Source organism: Sciurus carolinensis, chromosome 4 (genome assembly GCF_902686445.1).
Source record: "Sciurus carolinensis chromosome 4, mSciCar1.2, whole genome shotgun sequence".
In the NCBI taxonomy this organism is placed as follows: Eukaryota; Metazoa; Chordata; class Mammalia; order Rodentia; family Sciuridae; genus Sciurus; species Sciurus carolinensis.
The window spans coordinates 104,609,328-104,629,091 of NC_062216.1; the positions used below are offsets into that span (position 1 = coordinate 104,609,328).

At 35.6% G+C, this 19,764-nt stretch overlaps 1 protein-coding gene across 4 annotated transcripts in view; it reads left to right on the forward strand.

Moving 5' to 3' along the window:
- Tmem117 (transmembrane protein 117) overlaps nt 1-19,764 on the forward strand; it is a 476,419-nt gene that overhangs the window by 28,085 nt on the left and 428,570 nt on the right. The window contains exon 2 of one of the 4 annotated variants that reach the window (XM_047551640.1): nt 6,172-6,239. The exons of the other annotated variants lie outside the window; for them this stretch is intronic. The gene's annotated coding sequence lies outside the window, so the exon portion shown is untranslated. The remainder of the gene's footprint in view (nt 1-6,171; nt 6,240-19,764) is intronic. 4 annotated transcript variants of the gene reach the window in all.

Here is a 19,764-nt window from a genome sequence, read left to right on the forward strand (position 1 = left end):
CTTAAAAAAATAAACAGTAATTAAAATTAGGGGATTTAAATTGGAGTCTTTTTAGGAGTGAGCGGTCAAAAAGGCTTATAAAACAATATTAAATCCTGAAGATATAGTATATATATCATATATAGTCTGTTTTCCCCAACTCTTACTTCCTTTTTTGGTTTTTAGGCTACATAATCTCTTGAATAATTGATTCTCCACTTTTAGGTGTTCTTTTTAGTGTCACTTGCTCTTTAGTTTAAGACTTTTGTTAGTCCAGCATACAGTAAGCCCTCAATAAGAATCAGCTGAGTTCATTTGAACTACTGTCTACTGTACTGATTTCTTTACCATCTAAATACACACTTGAATCCTTCATTTCTGGAAGGGAAATGGTGCTGTCAAATTGGGCCCAGTGGGATGGAGTGAGGCCAGGGTGACTGAAATCCCTCTAGGGAAGGTGAGAATTACACTCTCTCACTAGTAAATAACATTTGGTATTTGATAAGTTTTCTCTTGTAGTTTCTCAAGTAATAGGAGATCCCCAGGGGAGCTGAATTGGGTCATACAAAGTATCTTAATTCTCCTCTGAAAAAACAAGTAACTTCAATTATTTTGAGCTCCAAGTAATAGTTGTCTAAAATTATTTAGTAAATGATGTATTTTTAAGCAGTGAAATACAAATAGTAGCTTTGCAGCATTAAGATTGACCTCATCTCAGAGCAGGGACTTGAAAAGGATGGTGGGGGAAATGTGTATGTGTGTGTGAATCTGTGTGTGCAAGTGCACACTTGTGTATATGTGTAAACAGAGTCAAAGGATAAGCAAAAAGGACCACAGATAAACTGAGAGCCTGTTGGGTTGTCCAGGAGATCCTGTGATGGATGTCCCCCACTGTTGACTGTCCTAGGTGCTAAGAGCTCTGGATCACATTTATCTGGGATCTTTTGAGATGCTGGAAATCTGCCACTGAGTTTTTGGAATATGTTTTTGCTTCATGCTTTCACTAGCTCAAACAATTCAACTTGTCTTTTATTTTCCTCATTTCCCTTTCTAAAAGTCATGCAGGATCATGTCCAGTAGAGTTTCTTTCATAAATTCATTTTTCAATCTCTTGATTTTTTTCCCCTTTCCTCTGTGTCTTTGTTTGGATGCTCATCTCCCTTCTTAAAATTCGAAAAATTCAATTTGGTAGAGGGCCTAGAACAAAACTATGTTGAGCTGCTTTATTTATTGTTGAAAGGAAGGATGATAAAGTATCACACCATTGCTACATTTGACTACCAAGGAAAGAGAAGATCTGAGGGCATTTGTCTTGCCTTCATGTTCTTTGCTTTTCTCTTTCCTATTTTGTTATCTTTTAAAAAAATCCAACATGATACCAGTCCACAAGTCTCATCCTCTGTGTAGCTGGAAACCCCTTCATTTAGTTCCCCTAGATAAACTTATTCATATGGAATAATTTGAATGGCTTAACCTTTTAGTCTTCACAATTGAAAACCTTTTTGGATAGTATTGATTGAGTTCATTCCTTTGGCTAAAATATTTCTGTTCTCAGATTTCTTCCCTATCTTTTCCAACATGTCCTCTGTAAGGATGGGAGAAGAACATGACTTCCATGATCTGTGTGGTGTCTAATGGCTCGTTCTGTCCCTGTGACTCCATTGTTCATCTTACTGGCATTTTTGTTAAAGATTAGCAGCTGGTATAACTCATGATGTGGTTTTTCTAGGTGTTCATCTGTGGTGGCATTCCTGGGTTTCTCTCTGGGTATCTGAGGTCTCCTAACCTTGGGGTCCCACCTCTTCTTTGCCATGTGGGTCCAACCAGGCTGCAAAATCCCAGCATTTCCTATGGTGCTGTTGCGTCACCCCTAGGGTCATTTGAGAGCTTAGACTGAGCCTCCAGATGTGGCTTTCAAGGGCCCCCAGCTCAGATCCAGCACAAAGTACGGTGAGAGAATGGAGAAGATGTCCTTTCTCCTTGCCACTTCTGCTTGGAAGTGGCATACATTATTTCCACTGACACTCAAGTGGCAGGAGTATTGTAATCTTAAGATCTGATCCAATCTTCTGTCACTTATTTACTCCGTACTCTTAGGTAATTTATAGAATTTTTACAGTACACTGCATATGATAGTATCTCTATAATTACAGAGTTGAATTATATAATTTCAAATGTTTTTGAGCCTTTGACGTGCCCCCTCTCTCTTCTAAAGTCCCACTCCTTATTTTTTCTGAGTCCCCATCTCTGCTTGTCCTCACAGACAGCAGTAGTTTTTTTCTTTTTATTAAGTTATTGCTTTTTTTTTTCACACTGTGCATAACCTAGTACCTGATATATAGCTACTCGATAAATACTTGTTGAACAAATATTGAACAAACAAATATGAGGTGAAAAATATTTAATCTTACTATACAGAAATAGCTGTTATACTAGCATTTTGCATATCCTTCCCTTCAGTATTCTTTATTTAGGATTATTTTGCAGTAGTTACATTCAATTAGATATTTTCATTCTATTTTATTTAGGAATATTTTAATCAATAATAGTATATATTTTATAATTTTTAATACATAAATACTATAAACCCAATTTTAGCATATGCTTTTTGTTCCATTAGGTGTGTTTAACATAATTTGTTTTCTTGAATTTTTGGATGTTTCCCATTTTTGTCTTTTGTAAACAGGGCTTCAGAGAATATCCATGTATTTTGAAATCTATGCTCATTTGTCCAGGCATGATGGTGCATGCCCATAATTCCAGTGACATGGAGGCTGAGGCAGGAGGATCACAAACTGGAGGGTAGTCTCAGCAACATAGTGAGGCCCTAAGCAACTTATTAAGACCTGTCTCAAAATAAAAAGTAAAAAGGACTGGGAATGTAGCTCAGTGGTAAAGTGACCATAGGTTCAATCCTCAGTACCAACCAATCAACAAACAACAACAACCCTTCCCAAACCAAATAGATAACCCCCAAAACAAAAACAAACAAGCAACAACAACAACATAACAAAACTATGCATATTGCTCAATTGCTTCTTTGGGAAAAATTTTTAGAATCAGAATTTCTGAGTCCAAGGATCTGCAAATCTTTGACTTGTTACATATTTCTAGTTCTATGAACGTTGATTTTCAGTTTTCAGAATATTCATTTGTTTAAAAGAATCCATAATCTTTCACCCATTAATTTGGAGAATCTATCCTATAAAAATATTTTTTTTATTAACGCATATGTATTTTGGGGATGGTAATGGTAAATAGCTGAAATCATGTGAATGTCAAGTTTTCTTTTTTTTTGTTGTTGTTCATTTGTTTTGTTTTGTTATTTTTGTCATACTTGGGATTGAACCCAGAGGTATTTTACCACTGAGCTACATCCCTAGCCCCTTTTGTTTGTTATTCTTAGACTTGATCTCACTAAGTTGCAGAGGTTCTCTCTTAATTGCTGAGGCTGGCCTTGAAGTCTCCAAGGTTGACCTCAAACTTGTGATCGGCCTCAGCCTCCTGAATCTCTGGGATTACAGACGTGTGCCACAGTGCCCTAGCAAGAAGAGCTTTCCATAAAGCATGGACCGTATCGTCTATAGAATATTAAGTAGCCACAGGTCCACATCTGTTAATATATGACAGCATCCATGGTGCTAAGTGAGAAATACAAGTTACAGATTAGTGTGTATAGTATGATTCTATTTCTGTAAAAACAAAAAGCAGAACAATACACACACATACACATATAAGTGCTCTTTATATATGTGTATATTTTGAATGTACAGGAAGCTGTGAAAAGATATACTAAGGTTCTTAAAACTGTGTCTTGGTGTATTTGAAGATATCTTTGTAATGTTTCACCTGTTACAATGAAGAAACTTTACTCTGTAATAAAAAGTTAGAAAGTCAAAGGAAAAAGTCAAGACCCTCACTTTTCTGCAAACTGTGCTTTCTAAACGAGACAGTTTTCTGTAGTCCTCAGAGGAATCTTGGAGCTTTGAAGATGTACCCTGAAGTCAGGATGATTTTTTATAGTTAACTTAATTGGTATATTATTTTATACAAGATAACAGCTAAACTACTGGTATTTCTTCAGTTATTGATGTTCTCAGTGGTAATCATCCTCAGATAGCTGATGAAAATATGGTCAGCTAACATCCTGACCTGGTTTATGTCAAATATCCAATTTTTCAGTGGAGGAAATAGAAGATGAAATAGCATAGTATATCAATTTAGGAAATTGTTTTCAGAAATAACTTATACTTCCATGTTCATAGGAAGGAACAATTTTTGTAGCAGTTAAGAAAGAAGAATCAAATGAGGTGATAACAATAAGGTGTAGCTAACTTTGTGCTTTTATTAAATCACTTGTTATATTATTGATATAATTATATAATATAATTTTGATTGAAATTTTGTCTTTCTGAAGAATATTATTAAAGAAAAAAGAAAACCCTTTGTATGTCTTAGGGATTTTAAAGTTTGATAGCACTCTATACAAATCATTAAAAATAGTTGGTTTAGTAATTTAGAGAACAAAAATAAAACAAGTATTTATTTAGAAAAGTAAAATTGTTATTGCTCATGGAAAAAGTCTTGATCATTGAAAGTCCTTGAGCAAAGATGGTGAACAGTGACTTAAATGTGGTAGGTGTTAAGTTTATAAGTGGGTACCAGGGATATATTGAAAATGTCTAGTGAAAAGAGTTCTTGAAAATCTGTACTTATACTGGATTAGCCAGTAAGCCAGATATATTTGAGTTAAATTATAGGTGCTAGTAATTATATTAGCCAGTAAGCCAGATATATTTGAGTTAAATTATAGGTGCCAGATACTGACAAGTAAATTAGCTTTTCAAGAATTTTTAGATCATGGATCTGAAAACTCTATAAGGCTAATATTATTTTAATATGGGTATATTTTGGATGCACATGTGAACAGTTTTATTCAAAGCGTATACTGAAATTATTCAATTCCTATAAGAGTCTCAGGATTTAAACACAGTTTGTAATTTTTATATAGGTCATCAATAGATGGTAATGGATTAATAAGTAAGGCAGATTTTATTTTGTGTTTTCTAAACTTCATCCTCCAAAGAAAGAACTTTGAACAATTTTTTTCAGTGTCAATGAAACTGAATGCTGAAATAGAAACAAAAAGTTTCTGTGGTGTTCATTGGTGTTACATTTCACGGTGCATAATTCCATATATAATTCCATTGCTGCCCATTGTCTAGGTCAGGTAAATGCCATGTAATCCTGTGACAAATTCTTACAAGATACCCTGGTGCAGGTCCTAATTAATAAACAAGTAGAATTTTGCAGTTGGTTAAGACAAGTGTACCAGTGTGTGTAGCCAAGATGCAGAGAGATGTAGTCATGCCTCCTATTCAGGGTCTCTTGTAGGCTGTGGCTTCTCTGTGGAGGATTTGGATTCCGAATCATCCTATTGTACTTGCTATATTTTAAGGAGTGCTCTGACTTCATTCTGCAGATTTCATCAGTGTACATTGTATACACATACCCAGCTTTAAATGTTATTTTATTCAAGTTTATCTAACTCAGCTGTTAATTTGTTTCTGCTGTATTTGAAGTAATCTATCTCCAGGCCTTTCAATGTTATCTTGAATAATTGAGAGCATGCTGGTACACAGAGACACATTGCTATAGAAGCTGCTGCTAAGCCTCCAAGATGTTCTTTTCACTTCAGCAAAACTGAAAGTGATTCCAGGTAGCTAGAGAAATTTAACATGAGTACTGTGATAGACCCTTAGGTAGGAAACATGTTCCACCAAGAAAGAAAAATGATTCCTATGTAAGGAATATAAATTAAACCCTTCTTCAAGTCATTAGAGTGTTTCTGGTATGTTTCAGGTAACAATTTTTATGCTTCCTTATTTCACTGACTTTTAGTTTTCTCATTTATAAAATAAAATAATTAGAACTGTCCTCAAGTCTACAAATTTGTGAAGATCAGATAAGGGGATGCGAAGGCTCCCATACATAATAAATTTGTAAGCTACTCTAAGCCATAGTTTTCTTTATCAGTGTGGTTTTTGCCTGTTTGTTACTTTTCATAACTTCTTGAATGATATGCTGTTATTTGAATACCACAACATAAAACCAATCATGTTACACAGAGAACCTAAAAAAGATTGTGTCTAACTAACGTGGATTTTTACCTCTTTTGTTTTTCATATACAGAAAGAAGATCAGCCTGTCAGTTATTCACAGCCAGTTTCAAAATTGTTTTGCAGAATTAAGTAGTTAAGGTTTGTAGAAATTTGGGGAGCATAAAGAATTGAAGATGATGCTTGTTCCTTTTGGGTGTATCTATCTTTCTTTCTTTCTCTCTCTCCCCTCCCTCTCTCTTTCTTTCTTTCTCTCTCTCCCCTCCCTCTCTCTTTCTTTCTTTTTCTTTCTTTCTTTCTTTCTTTTTCTTTCTTTCTTTCTTTCTTTCTCTCTCTTTCTCTCTTTCTTTCTTTCTTTCTTTCTTTCTTTCTTTCTTTCTTTCTTTCTTTCTTTCTTTCTTTCTTTCTTTCTTTCTTTCTTTCTTTCTCTTTCCCTCCCCTCCCCTTCCTTCCTTCCTTCCTTCCTTCCTTCCTTCCTTCCTTCCTTCCTTCCTTCCTTTTCTTTCATCTTTCTTCCTGTGATACTGGGGATTAAACCTAGCACCTAGTGCAACTACTGAGCTATAATCCCCAACCCATTTTATTTTTAAATTTTGAGACAGGATGACACTAAGTTGCCCTTGTTGGCCTTGAACTTGAAATCCTTCTGCTTAGCCTGTGGGTGTGCAGTTCTAAAAATAAATTGTATTTTGCTCAGCATCCGTTAGTAGTGCCTGGGATCTGGGTGCAAGGACCCTGAAGAATCACCCACAGACACAGAGACAGTGTCTCCCTTCATTTGTCCACAGAATCAAAGCCGTGTGACCTCTTGCCACTGCAGTTTCTCAAAGTGATTATCTTTCACCGCTCTCATAAACACATCTTGTAAAAGAAACATGGTTTTCTTTTAAACTTGTACTCCTGCTTGACCAGAGAAACAAAACCCAGTCTACTTTCAGGACCTTATGGCCTTATAAAAAGTCAAGCCTTTTCCGTTTTGTTAAGAATGTTTTTGTATCAAGTAGCCATTCTTCATTTAGAAGAGCAATATATCATGAAAGAAGAGAATTAAAACTGAAAAACAGGCCATTTATATCTTCCATTTGTGTTTCAGGTATTCTAACTACTAAAACTGGTTAAATAGAAACTCTAAACCCTACAATGAGGAGATACTTGTTAAATTAATTTTTAATGCTTTTTAATTTTATTGTGCTGATGACATAAAGTGTTCATCTTATGTATATAAGAGCTTGCCACTTTGGGTCTATTATACTTTTCTATATATTTTATACTTGATTATAACCAACATTGATATTATGAAACAAGACCAGGATTTATTTTATTTTAATTTATAAGCTGTTATTCAGTTAAAAGATTAGAGAGTTTAGACTAGTTATTTTCATATTATTTTCATGTGATTATAGCCAAAAAGCATTTGTGTATTCCTTTGACTGCAGCAAGCATAAGAAAAAATGATTTGCATTTTTGTATGTTTATATTATAAAGCCCAAGAAATATAGGTCAGTGCTTGCTTTTTTATAATCATAAATTCATTTTGGTCCTTAGTGAAATAGGTTGAATTCTCTAGATGTGCATCATTTGATGTAATAGCCATTAGCTACATGTATTTACTGAGCAGTTGAAATGTGCTGTAGGCATAAAATGTATACTAGGATGATGCAAATAAAATATAAAATATTTTATTGATAATTTTATATTGACTACATGTAAAAATGATAATATTTTGGATATATTGGGTTAAGTAAAGATGTTATTAAAATCAATTTCACTTTTTAAAACTTAAAATATGGTTATTAGAAAATTTAAAATTATATATGGAACTTGCTGTTTGTGAAGGAATTGTTCTTCCTAGGAAATGGCACCTTCTTGTGGAAAGTACTGAATATAGCAGCTTATTCAGCTATCAGCTGTAGATTTTAAGATCCTGGAATTGGCAAATAACTTATTTCAGATCTTTAGAGGGGGAGAAATCTGAGACTAATGCTAAAGATACTCACTTTTCTGCAGTCTCTTCTTTCATAACTGGGTCTCAGTTCTGGAAATTATTTTTCTTGGTTAAGCAATGCTGAGATTGAAAAAAATTAATAAGAGGATTCAGATTTTGAAGTGCTTGTTAAAAAATGCAAAGCTCTCAATCACGTTTTTATTTTTCCTCCAAAAATTTCTGAGGCTCTTAGTTCTATGTGCTTGTCTTTTTTCTATGTAAAACTTTAGTGTACTTTTAAATTATTAATACAAACAAGAAGGCTTTATCAGATAAATGACAAAGAATAGGTGTGTAAAAGTCATATTACATTTTCTTAAGAATTGATACTAGTTATTTTGGAGAATTGCATTTTAAAAAAAGGGGAACTATTAAAAGGCTCTGAATCATGAATTTCTTGGTTTTTTTTTAATGTTCCTTTTTGATGTATTATATATACAAACAAAATTAATTATTCAATTCATATCTCTTTACCACTACATTTCATATTCAAAATCTGCCAGAAATAACTACATTACTGAGATCTTAATACTGTAAACAAAATAGATTTCTCATAACTTGGAATTACATTTCTCAAGTCCAGCAAAATAATTATGAACCAACATTCAGCCAATCGGCTAACCAAAATTCTCCAAAGCGTTTCTGGACTTTGCAGGCTGAGGTAAGAAGAGTTATGAGTTGTTAGAAAGGAATGAATCAGTTGGATTTCCTCTTAATGTGGAGACCCTGACCACCCATTTCTAAAATTGTGCTTGATTTATGCATATTACCTTCTTTGGAACTCAATAATAACATGAAAAGCAATTCTCAATATGAAAACACAAGACAAATACCAGTGTTATTTGAAGATAAACAAAACCAAAGAATCAGCCAACCAAATCTATCCTAAAAAAGGAAATGTAGTGACCTACTCCATCAGCAAAAGGAGCCAAAATTTAACCAAATGGACAGAAATAGATGAAATAATCATTTCATCACTATGAAAATATTTTTTGTCCATTGCTTATTAGTTAAAATGTTTTCCTGAGTTTTTATGTGCTGATAGATTTTTTGATCATTGTATTTAATAATACATAATATTTCTTTTCATTATTTACTAGATAAATTGGTTCTTGATTAAATTAAAAATATATTTAAGCCCACTTTCCCAAAAAGTCAGTTTTAAGGTTTATAGCATTTGCTTTTAATGATAACTATTATTCAGTTCTCTCTAGCATTTCCAGAAATCTGTGCTTGTTTTGGGACTCCAGTAAAGGCTTTTTCAATGAGAGGTCTTGATCCAGTATCCCGTCAGGGATGTTTTTTCCTTCTGGTATGGGACTATGCACTCAAGTGGAATCTTCGAAACAACTGTCTTCACCATCTCCCATACTGTTACCCTGCTCTTCATGTTTTGTTTTCCTGTTCCATCCCATTTGTGAAAACAAGGCAGTGAGTCGAAAATCACTTCATGGATTAGTACCAGTTGCAGTCTCTTGAGAGCAGAGTGGCCACCTGGCCTCTTTTGGCATGAACAATTCACCTTTGTGTGCATTGGTCCTAGTCAAGGCGGGTTCTGTAAGGACAGAGTTTGAGATCAAGGTACCCATGCCTCTGTAGGCTTGTTGTCAACACGTGAGCCTTCAAAGAGAACAGGATGCAGCTTTCCTCCTTTCTGTGCTCTTGCTCTTGATAGAGATTTAAAGGCCTCGCCTATTTTCAGTGAGGGATTGTGTAATGGCATCTACTGTCATTCTCTCCCAAAGCAGGAAGCAGAGCTACCAACTTGGAAGAAAGCTAGAATCCAGTATTCAAGAGATTTCCAGGAGAAAATTATATTTGGCATCTTGTAAGTAGCTACTCCCTGGAGAGAGTAATGATTAATTCAAGTTAAGTATAAAGAATGTACTTTTCTCCCTGCCACTTTCTGTAGTGTTCACAAAACTGATTAAAACAAATTATTGCAGGTTGTTGAAATAGCATCATGAAAAATTAAACAATTGAAAGGCAACCTTTTTTGCAAATATAGGGGCTTTCACAGAAAAACAATATAAGGATACTCTTTAAAAAAGATGTAGCTGGAGTCTGCTAAGGATTTAGTCTGTTTTGTGACCATGCCTTTCAGCCACTGCAAACATGGGATCTCAGAACAGGGACCCCTATTGTAGGAGAGTCAAACACTGACTCTAGGAGCTCCATCCAGTGTGCTGCTTCTCACTGCCAAGGCCCACAAGGCAGAAAGGTCAGCAGAATTTGCGCTCACTTAGGATCAGATTGGGGACTGACTGGAGTAGCTTCAATAACTGGGACACTGCTTCAAGGACAGCAGTGATGAGAAGGAAGATTCCATGGACTGGGTGTGGACACAATGATGATGTGTCCTAAAGAGTAAATTGTACTCAACTATTTGCTATCATTTTTTTTTTTCATTGAGACTCTAACTAGGACTTACAATTCATTTCTTTCTGTGGCGTTTGAAGGCTAGGGTCTCTAAGATGACTCCATGTGGTTTTACATAGCTGATGTGCCAGAAGCCTTTATTTGGTGCAGGTCTGTAGAAGACTAGTAAAGCACAAGAGATCTTATAGTACAATACAAACCTAGATAACAGAAAAACTATGTTCAGGTATTGGTTTTGCCACTTACTGAATGTGTAGCCTCAAAGAGTTTACTTTCTCTGAGCATGGACAGTTTTATATCTGCAAAAGATGCATCATTCTTGCCTTACAGTTTTGTTTAGAGAATGAAATAAAACATAAAATGTAAAATACTGTGTATTTGCAATATCACACATGCTCAGTAAATGGTAAGTTACTGTTCTGTATTTGATTCCATATAGTATGAATAATACTTTCTCATAACTCATGGATCTGGTATGCCATCCACTAACTACATAACTTTCATAATGCATGCTATTAATTATCAGGAATTTGTAACAGGGGAATGTAACTCTAAATGTACCATAATGTGTGCAGAGAAGAGAAGTGACATTTGGTGGGCCCTTACTATGTATTTTTGTGTTCCTCACCTTAACTAAGCATTACAACAACATAATGAAGTAGGTACTATTATCTTTTCTTTAATATTGAAGAAATTGAGGATCAAAGAAATTAAGCTGTCCAAGCTTATGTAGATAATTAATGATGGGACTGGCATAGTTTTGTTTGAAAACAGAATGTATATTTTTTCTCTTTCTCACATTGCATTTTTTTAAGACAAGATAATCTGGGGGCTATAGACTACAATAACCACTTTACAGAAGTTATGAAAAAAGGCAATACATAAATTCCACTTAACATTTCATTCTTAGAATAATGGGTGATTCTTGCAACTTCCTTACAGATTGGGTTCCCTGGGTAGCAGACTCTGAGAAGGAGGTGTAGGAAGTCCAATGGGGAATGGTTTGGGAAAGGGAAAAAAGCAAAACAGAATACGACAGATGGAGAATTTGAATTCAATATAGCCACAAGATCCCAGCCAACCCTGCACAGGGAGTTCTGAGGCTGGAATAGTCCTATAGAGTAGTCTACATTTGGGAGGAGGACTGAATTTTATTTTGTTTGTTTTGTGGTGCTAGGGTTCCAACCCAGGGCCTAGCACATGCTAGGTACATGCTCTACAACTGCGTTACACCTTCAGCCCAGAGCTGGGGTTCTAGACCCCTACAGAAACCAACCATTGGATGAGGGCTGCTCTGAAAAGGGAGTATAACCTGGGACAGGAACTCTCATCAGACTAGGACTGTTCTGGGAGAAAACTGAGGTCTGAGGCTTGAGAGAAGGCCTGTGTCAACCTCCCCAGCAGCTTGGGAAATAAATTCTTCAGTCTTGCAGTGGTATTTGGGATGCCCAGCACAGTACCAGAATGTGTTCCATAATATGAGATTCATAAAAAAGAAGAAAGTAACTTTGAATGTAGGATTATAGGCTTATTTTTAATGTTCTGTTTTTTGAAGCAGTGATAAAATAGTGTTTGAAGTTTAATTAACAACGTTTTCTTTTCAAATGCTAACAATTTCCTTTGCAATTTTAAGGTTGACTGTTTCTGTACTTTGGTCAGAACTCTAAGACCATTAGTGAAAGTCTGTCAGCAAATCTGACCCCATGCAGTGTAAAAGTACCTTTTCTCTCCTAGTTAAAATGAAGATCATTTCAATGTCCTGTCATTCTAGATGGGTTTAAGATAAAAGCAGTGTCTTTTTTCTTTTTCATCAGGTTTTAGACCTAGAGATAAAGAATTCATCCAAGAGTTTTTTTTTTTTTTTTTCCTTAGGAACACTGTTAAAGACATTGATTTGACTGAGTTCACTTAGGTGTCATGTTATATATATTCTAAAAGTATTTTAAAAATTCATATGACTTTTTCTTTCCTCTAAAAAGGAAATCTGGACAGAAAAACAGTGTTTTTTTTTTTTTTTTTAATTTCTTATTGATTCCTTAATGATTTCCCCAGAGAAGTGGTCACAGATGTTCTTCTATTCAGGAGCTATCTTCTTCCCCAACTCACCAGCTTCTTACTTTGCTGACAAGTATCAGATAATCCTACTTGATGTCTCTCCAGTTTCTTCCCCCATGCTTCAAGATTTGCCTATTTTTAAAATATGATTTGTCTTCTTTCCTTACCACTTGAAAAGTATTTGCTGAGTGCATCCCGTGTACTAGGCATGCTTGCACATGCTTGCAACATGCTAGTGAGGAAAACCCACAGAAGTCCCTGTTCTCATTGAGCTTTCAGTGTGATCTCCATTTTTGGTCCCATTTCTGTGTTTAAGTCTATCTCCAACTGTTTCCTTTGGGAAACATCTTTCAAATTCTCAAGTTTTATGACTGCTTTAAAAAAATCTACTCATAACCACTTAGTCTAATTTGATTTTCTCAGATTCAAGCAACCCTAAAACCACCATACCCTCATATTTTTTTCTTCATTTTCTGAGTAGTCTGCACTCACTATCTCAGCTCCCTTAATTCTCTTTCATTCCTTAATCTGTTGCAATCCAGTGTGTTCTATCGGAAGTGTCAAAACTGCGCCTTGGAAAATATAGTCTCACAGTATCCCTTTTAACTTTCCACCTCTGTTTTGGACCATAGCAATAGTCTTTTCCCTAACCTCCTTGTTTGGCAATAATTACTGTAGTCTTCAAATCTATTTTGTAAGCTGCTGGCCAAATGTTCCTTGTATTGGAAGATTCAGACCATCCATGTTGATGATTCATGAAGAGGACTTACAGGCCTCAGTGTGTACTGGGCCTGATGGCTAGGATTTATTATGATGAACAATCCAAAGTAAAATCAGCACAGGGAAAAGGTGCATGAGGCAAATCAGGCACAAATTTTAGAGTCCTTTCCCCGTGAAGGCATGCAAGTCATACTTAATTCCCCTAGCAAGGAGTTATGGCAGCACATGTGTTTTAGTCAGCTGTGACTAAATGATCTGACAAGCACAATTATAGAGGAGGAAAAGTTTATTTGAGAGCTCACAATTTCAGAGGTCTTAGTCCATAAAAGCCGACTGTATTCCTTGGGCTTGAGGTGAGGCTGAACATCATGGTGGAGTGTGTGGCAGAGGGAAGAAGTTCACATGAGATCAGGAAGCAGAGAGAGAGACTGGCCAGATACAAATATATACTCAAAGCCACACCCTACCACGTCAGTTACCATGCGGTTAATCCCTATCAGAGGATTAAATCACTGATTGGGTTAAGACTCTCACAACCCAATCATTTCTCCTCTGAACCTTCTTGCATTGTCTCACACATGAGATTCTGGGGGACACCTCACATTCAAACTGTAAAAACATGTGAAATGTTGCCACCAGGAAAGTTCATTTGAGACTCAGCATCCATGTTGTTTCTTATTGAGGGGTGATCACATTGGCACCCTCTGGCACATAACCAAAGTCCAGATTCCCAGCAGGAAATGGAGGTATTCATCATAAATCAGAGTGTTTATATCAACAGTTTAGCGCACCATGAGCCAGACTAATTATAGAACGGTAGGAACCCTCTCTAAATCCAAGCTCTTGGAAGCCAGTCAAGGGCAAAATTATAAGAAGACCTTTCTAACAATAGAAATTCTAGCCTGCTATGTTAACTCTTTTCTTCACATTCCTCCTAAACTATAGCTTATATATTCATTCATTCAATCAATTATTCATCCATAAAATATTTATTGAGCATCCACAATGCATTAGACACTGTTTTAGGAATGAGGGATACAGTGATGAACAAAATACATATAAATTCCTGTCTGGTGTTTTGATCTATCAGAGAGGAAAACTGTAAAGAGGTAAGTGAAAAATTTATAATAAATGCCAGGTGGTATAGAAGAATATGAATAAGATACAGAAGTATAATGGGGAAAAGAACAATGATATGGGTGGACACCTATTTTAAATGGGGTGAACAGGGAGGACCTCTCTGAAGGAGCAAAAAATTATCTTAGACTTAAAAGAGCATCCAGGCAGAACCAGAAATGAAAATCCCAGAAGTTAATGAGCCTTGTGTGTTCCAGAAACAACAAGAAGGCCAGTGTTGCTGGAGTGGTATGTGGAAGGTGGACAGTGGAAAGAGATGAGTTTGGAGAAATAGGCAGGGACAAGATTATGCTGAGTCTTTTACGGAGCAAGAAAAGGCATTTGGATTTTATTCTAAGTGTGGTAGATATTTTTCAAGTTGTTTTGAATGGAGAGTGACATGACCTTCATTTTAAATTATCATATTTGTTGTGTCAATGATAACTCTAAGAGGCAGGAGCAAAAGCACAGAGATAAATCAAATGCTGTTCTAGACGCCTCAGTACATTTCAGAGGCTTGTACAAGGTTGCAAGCAGTGGACAGATGAAAGGAAATATTAATTGAGGTTCTACTTTGTTTAAGATGCTACACTAGGAATGGCAGATAAAAAAGTAAGTAGGGAATATTCCCTCCCCTCTAGGGCTTGCAGTCTAGTGGAGAGACAGTGTCTCTTAGATGGGGCCTTCTCCCTCTCCCTCTCCCTTTTCCCATCTCTTGTGAGATTTCTATTCATTTCTGAGCAAAACTGTCAAATCCTTTTTAAAGTCATTTCTATTTCCTCTGGTTACTTTTAAGTGGCAATGTTCATTGTGTTCATAGTTTTTAGCTGTATGATTGTCTCCAACTCTTTTGAGTCTCCTACTCTGCTGATATTCGAGGAGAAACATTTGAAATATATGTTTTATGTTGTTTGAAAGCAACAGTTTATAGTACTTAGCACAGTGTAGGCACCCTCATGGTGGTGGGCATGGAGTTAATTCTAACAGACACTTCTAGGTTGCCTGAAATAAACACATTTTTCAAGGTCTACCACTCCTTCAGATCCCTTTTGAATTCTGCTTCAGTCTGCGGCCTTTGCTGACAGTCTTGGTGGCCATGGTTCTACCATATCCCTTGCCCCACCCTCACTGCAGTTGACTGGACAGGAATGTGTACATGACCCAAAGTCGACACAATCCCTGGCTGACCTACAGCTTATCAGCTTACCAATTTCTCTACAAGTTTGCATTAAGAAAGTGAAGTTTCCATGTGTTGTGGGTGTTTGCCTTCTAATTTATTTTTGAGTCAGGTGATCATATTAGTCATATTGTTTGTGCAAAAGGAAAAGAAGCTACTCAAGGAAAAAAAAATGGAGAAGATGCGTTTCATCATGTAAACTCTGAATGACTTTGGTTGTTTCCCAGTTGAAGTGTTTACAGGACTGAATTGTAGTTTCTTTCCCTACAGGTCATTAAGTAAATACTTCTTCACTTGAACTATATGGAGTATTTTCCTGCTACCCAAAATGCTTTTACTGAAGTATTGCTGGATCCAGTCTCCTCTTCTCAGAGCACATATTCCTCAATCTCTCAGCATTCAACTCCTGTCCAGGATGATTTCTTGAAATAGTTGTTGTTTTCCTTGGCTTCTCTGGTACCGAACTATCCCAGTTCCTCTCTCACCTGACAGCTCCTTCTGTACTTGCCTTTTGTGACCCTTTCTTTTTTATTCTACTAATTGTAGGCACTCTTGTAATGTTGCTGTTGTCCATCTTTTCCTTTGTGGATGGCTTCCTCATTGCTCTTATTTATTCCCATGGCATCAACTGTCATATGGATGATGGTCTGATTAATATACTAAACACACACACACACACACACACACACACACACAGACAGAAACATGAGTACATGTGAACACTTCATAGTTTTGACTTCTAATTTCCACTGTTTCCTTATTGGCATTTGAAACTTCACAGATCAAAACAGAATTCATTCTCTCTCCCCCAAGGTGAGTTTGTATAGATTTTGGATGAATTTTAAAGTTCTTCTTCACTCTTAATCCTGTGAGTCTGAGTTCTTGTGACTTTTTATTTTCTGTTAATGGTATAAGTTTCTCTTAGTAGGCTAGCTATAACTTTTTCATAACCTTGTAGGTATTTTCAGTGTCAAACTAGACTTTCAGGATATATTAATAAAGGCTAATAATAGACTCCATCCGAGTAATAATTAATAATGATAGACTCTACCTAAATCCTGCATTTCCAGACCTGAGCTAGATCATGATGTGAGATGGTAGGCTGTCTTCTTCTCATCTGTAATCCATTTTTGTTATCTAGGATGCAAGGAAAAAACTGCCTCCAAGCGTTTCAGGAGTGAGTTGATCTCATTGACCTATTATAGTGTCCCCTAAGTAGGTTTCCATGGGTGAACACACCATGTGATGCCGGTGTTAAATAACTTACTTCACAATGTCCAGCACAGTAGTAGTGTGCTCTAATAGATTGCTTCTCTTACATTACACTTTCCTTGAAATTCAACTCCTGAACTGATTTGTTAACATTTACAATAGAATCAGAGAGTCTGAGGAGATCTACAGAAAGTAGAATTGGCTCTCAGACAATAGTGGCCTTGTAAGTAGTTAGAAAGTAACCTATTCGACTAATTTGAGAACTTCCAGGTTCTCACTTGAGCCAAGAAGCACAACAATCATCATTTTCCACTTGGATGGATCAACTGTCAGTCAATGTGATAACTATCAAGTATATGCTATGTGTAGATAATCAGACATTTGGACAAGATCAAGAAGATCTTGAGAACGCAGCTCCCACCCTCACCAAAGAACCTTTCGTACTATTGAGAATTCAACATGTGTCTTAATCTTGTCACATGAAAGTAGCCGATGATCATTCTGTATTATTTAGACTTAAATTATTTGAAGTCTGGTCCTGAATATGTTTAACGAGGAAACCAAAATATCTCCCTTAGTACCTATTGAAGAGCATCCCATTAGTAATGAACTTTATAGGGTGGTAAAAATTGAATTATCTAAAGTTCAGTGTACTGAATATTTTTATTGATGGTTCCTCTCCTCTAGACCAGTGGCAATTTATGTTCCTAATTTGTAAATGATTCTGAACTGTTTTATGTATCAACAAAAAGATAAATTCATTTTTAGTATGTGTTGGGGAGTTTATATGCAACGTAACACATTGATAGTTCATATATGTATTTTGAAGTAGTCTTAACAAGAAGACGATTTATTCAAAATGGGAATTTTACCAGATTTTTAGAGTCATGTAGGACATTATGCCTTGTTTTCTTAATAAGTCAATTAAATTAACAAAAAACCTTTGCAATTCATTTTATATGTGTTTTTCTAACATTTCAGTTCTTTTTGAGATCACAGTGTATAAAAGTCACTAGCTTTCAGCAATTACAAAAAATATAAGTACCTGCTCAATGCTAGCACAGTGCAAAGTATTTTACATTCATTTTCTTTGTTTTCTGAATTGGTAGAATCATTACTCCTAAGTGGTATATTAGAATGAAAATGAGCTTTGGAGGTAGGCAGAGCCGGATTTGCCACTGCCTAGTTAGGTGACCCTGTGTGAACTGTTTTCCTTATTGCTGAGGAAGTTTATGATAAGGATTCACATATGTTCATTTTATCTTCATGTGTTTATGAATTTAAAGTTGGTCAAAATTGGAAACACTCAACGTTTATATCATGCATAATCCTCTTCTGTTAAACTGGTTGGTTTAAAATTGAAGGTTAGTTTTTATTTTTAAGTTTTGAGACTACCACACTATTTCTTTAGTATGTTCTCAAAGTGTCTGCTTCTCCTAAATGCAGTATAAATCTACAGGTGGGATTAAACAGCTAGAGTTTCTGACGCCATACTGTTGAACAGGTGCTTACAGATAGTGTTAAGCAGTGTTATTTTGTTTTGTTTGCTCTCTTGCTTTTTCTTTAAAGTTCACCTTAGAGATCTGTTGCATCAGGGTGGGGGGGTGCCACATCAGGATGGGGGGGCTGCCACACAGAGGTAGATTAGGAAGTTCAAGTGGTTGTTTTGTTTTTGTTTTATTACTGGGAATTGAACCCAGGAGTACTCTACCACTGAATCACACACCTTGCCCTTTTTGCTTTTTATTTTGAGAAGGGTATTGCTAAGTTGCTGAGGCTAGCCTCGAACTTGCAATCCTCCTGTCTCTGCCTCCTGAGTCTCTGGGATTACAGGCAAGCACCACCATGCCTGGCTAGGAGCAGCTGTTTTTGAAAATTGCTCCTGTTAATTTATTAAGGAGTTAGAAGAGAAACCAAATAGATCCTTACTTTATGATACTTGAAGATATATTCATGCCCTTAAAATATTTTACATTCTTTATAATTCTTTATTTTTTTTAATTAGGGGGGATATTTTAAAAGCAATGCATGTTTAGTATAGAGCATTTGGAAATTATATAACAAAAAGAGCAAATGAGGAGGAGGAAGAAAGAAAAACTTAAAATCTGACATTCCTCCATTATTATTATTATTATTATTATTATTATTATTATTATTATTATTATTTTGGGTTGTCCATGGACCTTTATTTATTTATAGCGGTGCTGAGAATTGAACCTAGTGCCTCACACATGCTAGGCAAGCGCTCCACCTCTGAGCTAGAGCCCCAGTCCCCGTTCCACTATTCTTGACTAAACAAAATTTGATTTTGTTTCTAGGTTTTCCCATTTCTTTAAATATTATAAGATAACATAATTTTAAAAGACTATTTTTTTTTATCATGTAGCTGTTCTGCAATTTATTGAAAGGAATTTTAATGCTGACTTAGGCTATTTTATTCTGTTGATATCACTGAAACATCTTTGCATATAAATCTTTTTATAAGTGTCTAAATTTTACTTTTGGGAAGTACTCCTACATAGGAAATTATTGTTGGTCAAAACAAATTGACTTTAAAGAAGCTTCAGAAACAAATTGTGTGATGGCTTTTTTTTCATTTTTATTTATTTTTTTCATTTTTAAAAAATTCTTACAGACTGCATTTTGATCATTGTACACAAATGGGGCCTGCGATGGCTTTTTGAAAAGAATAGAAGTTATGTTACTGCCAGTGGCATATGAGAGTTACTTTTTTCCACATGCTGTTTTTCAACAATAGATCATTCATTTGGTACCCTTTAACTAATTTGCATTTGCCATTTTCCCTACCAATAACATTATAAAATAAAGTGAAATTGCTATTATACAAAACAAGGGAGCAGAACTCTTATCACAAAGCTACTGATATTTTTGGAGAATTCGTGAAAAAATAGATGAAGCCTCTGAAAGTCTGTTTAAGATCCATGTTTCAAAAAGAAAAAAAAATATGCTTATTTCACAAAATTCTGAATCTTTTTGCCTGATCTTTGTTTCTAGAGCCTAAG